Here is a 4,341-nt window from a genome sequence, read left to right on the forward strand (position 1 = left end):
CACACACACACACACACACACACATACACACACACACACTTTTCTTCTAAAGTCAGTAATGAGTATAATGTTAAATTAAAATGTTAATGTTGAAAATTTTTGAATTAAGACTAGCTTCAGCCATGATAATCTTCATTCTAGGCTACATACATCTGCTACAGTATGTCCTGCTGGAATGTGATGGGATTGTGTCATACAGGTGTGATGGAGTGAGTTTAATCCAATAGGATGTCAAAATAGTATTTATTTACACTTCTCATCCAACCACAATCAAATTCACTCTATCCATGGGCTCCATGTATAGAGTTCTGTTTATTTTTTTCTGAACAATGAAAAGATGGAATAAAAACAAGTCAAAGTTAAATAGAAATGAAAAACCTTTTGCATTTTTAAAAATAGGAGTATAAATAAAAGTATAAATAAACAAAAATTTCTACTTAAGTAAAGTAACAGTATTTGTACTTAGTTACTTGACACCCCTGACTACAGAAATAAGAGACTGAACTACAGAGAGACAAAAGACTGAACTACAGAAACAAGAGACTGAACTACAGAGACAACAGACTAAGGGACAGAGTGAACGAACTGAGGGACAATAGTGTTTCAGTCCCACTTGTCTTCATACATGTCCTCCCATGGCCTCAGATCATGCTGAATCCCAGCTTTGATAACCTGTTTCAGACAGCTGGGAGTCTCCGCCCTCATCCTGTGAGGAGTTCATGCATTCTCTGCGTTTCTGGAGTGCTGTCTGTCAGCACTCTTTCCACTAAAGAGTCGCTCACACCCATTAATTATTGCACAGCGTGAAGGAGGTGCATTCCTCTCTGCCGAAAGATGAGAGTTCTCATACACATGCTGCAGTTTCACAGACACACCACCTGGTCTCTGTTTGGCCTTCATCACTGTTGACAAATGAGTTGAAATGTTTTCTCTTACCTGTGGAGTCACTGGGTCAGTGTGAGCGTGGGGCTGAGGCAGGGATGACCGAGCAACACCCCCAAGCCTAAGGAAAGTCCAGAGCACATTAAAACACACTCAAAGCTGGCACACAGCTCATTGTGTGTGCTTTGGCCTTTTTTATGAGACGTTTTTATGATGATCTGCACCGATACTGACGTGTGATGAAAAACACACAGAGGATTTTAACGTTTTATYAGAGCTCAGCAATAAATCAACTTTCAAACATCTCAGCTGTATACAATGTGAGAGCACATCTGCTGAGTGAGTGCAAATAAATCTGCAGGATGCAGCCTGAAAAACCATGCTGCTTCTCAACACTTTCTTGCTTCTTTCTTTCAGATTAAAAATCAATATGCATGTGTATACATCAGTGTTTAAAGAATAAAAATCAGTGCTTCACAGTGAGAAAATAAAACAAAGAGAAAATGAGAGCCAAACAAAGGGGAAAAAAGCAAGTAAAACACAAGAACTCGAACAAGGTGGAACTCGATGCCAAAGCATCAGCTGGTATGTCTCTGCCTGCCTCTGAAAAAACTGCCAGTTTTATATTACCAATCATCATAAATGACCTTGACCTTTGACCCTTTGATGCCTAAATCTAATCAGACTGAGTACAACCCTGGAGTTACTATGCCTTTTTAGAAGTCAATATATAATTTAATTTAGGAGACATCGTGCACACAAGACTAATACAGATACTAAGACACTAATACACAGACAGCCAGAGAACAGTATGCCTCCGACCCCAGTGGGTGGAGGAATAATAATTAATTACTGATTATTATTATTATTGGACTCGTCACTCAACAGACTCCAACAGTCCACGGTCCTGAAAAAGACGTGATGTCAAGCAGCACCCTGTTTACAGAAGGAAATATGGATGGTAAATGCTAGCATGTTAGCATGTGTGGGTCCATTCTGAGGTAATTGTCCAATCAGAGATGACTAAATAATTATCTGCAGTGATTGTTTAGTCCAGTATTTCTATTTAAACCTGCTGTTTCCTGCCAACACAACCTCTGGAACRTCTGAACGTCCCAAGGTTGGAAAGTCTGGAGACTGAAAGCAGAGGCAAGAAACAAACTCAGGTCTGGATCCATCATGCTGGTCTGGATCTGATCCAACATGTTGGCACCAACGTTAGTATCAGATGTTGGTGTCTCAGTCGTCAGGACATGATGAATCTAGAAAGTTCAAAAAGAGAAAACAGCTGGACTTCTGTTCTAAGCCTTAAACTGCAGGATGTTGGGATCAGCAATATCAATACACAAGATCAATGTGTATCCCCCGACCTCACTGACGAAATGAGTCATGAGCATTCAGACTGAGATCGCCTTAAAAAAAAACCCATCAGGTATGGATTTGATAAAGTACCATATGAAAAAGACCTGGGTCAGATTTGAAAAAAAAAAAATCACATTTATTGCTTTCAGGCATCATAAAAAAACCATTATAGGTCACATATGGGGACAAAAAATGTCTGTTTTTGGACTTTTGCCTGCAATGTGAAAACAGCCTAAGATGCTATTAAAGTTCTGGACTGAAGAGTCCAATAAACCAACGTGTTGCTTTACTTCAGGATCAATATGTCTTATATGGGTTCGGCTGCACATATTTATCACATATCGCCACTTTTGGATATTAGTTAAGCATCTCTTAACTTGTGATATTCAGAAGAGTAGAGCTGAATTTCTTTGACATGTAGGTAACAAGAAATAACCTAACTATCAGTCTTAAAGGCAAATGAACCAGAAAAACAGAAAAGGTTTCAGAGTTCAGACTTTTGAATTTTGAATTTCTTCTTAAGGCTCCTGCAAGCTTTTCCACAAAGCACTTCAAGTTGAACCTGAGGTGTTTTATAGGTGTAATTAATAAAAAAAAAAACTGAAGTGGCGTGAAAGGTTGAAGAAAACCCGCCACAGTTATGTCTCTGAGCTGTCAGGGGAGTTAGGTACAGTGAAAAAAACAATATCCAGCTATCATTTTTGTTGTTTATACTTATATGAGCTGATGGAGGACAGAGGGAGGAATTATGAGACTTTATAGCCTGCCGTGTCTTCAGCCCGTTTATACTCAGTCAGAAGAAAGATGTCCGAAATGACACAATCACCAACCTGCTGTTTCACGTTGTACTGAAGTATAACAGTGAGGCAGAGGACAGCTGTCAGAGACAATATACATGATAAAACCATTAAGATCCTGAAGTACATCAGGAAGAAAGCTCAGTGAACATCGCTGGCAGCAGAAACCCAATGTAGAAGAGGAGGGATGAGAGGAGCCATCATGGAACAATAAGCTCCAGCATGATATGTAGAGAGGTGGCAGATGCAAACAACTTCTACCAGTGGTTAGACAGGACCAAACTGAAGGACAGCACAGAGGCTCTCATCATGGCAGTACAAGAGGAAGAAAAACCAGGGTCTACCAAACCAGCCAGGACCCAAGATGCAGGTTGAGACTGTCCAACACATAACAGCAGGGTGGAGGATCCAGGCAGGCAAAGCAGAAAGGTTCAGCTGTCCGTCCGTCTGTTTTCTGCCGCTTATCTGGGATCGGGTCGCAGGGGCAGCAGCCTAAGGAGAGAGACCCAGACTTCCCTCTCTCCAGCCACTTGGACCAGCTCATCCAGGGGAATCCCAAGGTGTTCTCAAGCCAGCCGAGAAACATAGTCCCTCCAGCGTGACCCAGGTCTTCCTCTGGGCCTCCTCCCAGTGGGACGTGCCCGGAACACCTCACCAAGGAGGCGACCAGGAGGCATCCTAACCAGATGCCCGAGCCACCTCAACTGGCTCCTCTCAATGTGGAGGAGCAGCGGCTCTACTCTGAGTCCCTCCCGGATGACTGAGCTGCTCACCCTATCTCTAAGGGAGAGTCCAGACACCCTGCAGAGAAAACTCATTTCGGCCGCTTGTATCCGCGATCTCGTTCTTTCRGTCACTACTCAAAGTTTGTGACCATAGATGAGGGTAGGAACGTAGACAGACCGGTAAACCAAGAGCTTTGCCAGGTTCAGCTGTTTGGATAAATTATTTTCTTTTGTAATTTAACTGCAGTCTTGTGTAAAGTACCTCCCAGTGATACTTGAGTAAAAATACAAGTATATTATACTTTGGTAAAAGATAAAATCTCCTCTAAAAATATTATTTGAGTAAAATGCTTAATATTAAGGGTAGCACCTCCTCATGATGTCCTTTCATGATGATGATCCTTGCTCTGTGCAGGGTCTATGGCTGCATGACCTGTTCTCAAGCGGGTGTTCTGAACTGTAATTTCACCTTGGGATTCATTCATTCATTCATTCATTCATTCATTCATTCATTCATTCATTCATTCATTCATTCATTTATTCATTCATTCATTCATTCATTCATTCATTCATTC

This window comes from Austrofundulus limnaeus, unplaced genomic scaffold (genome assembly GCF_001266775.1).
Source record: "Austrofundulus limnaeus strain Quisiro unplaced genomic scaffold, Austrofundulus_limnaeus-1.0 Scaffold387, whole genome shotgun sequence".
Classification (NCBI taxonomy): Eukaryota; Metazoa; Chordata; class Actinopteri; order Cyprinodontiformes; family Rivulidae; genus Austrofundulus; species Austrofundulus limnaeus.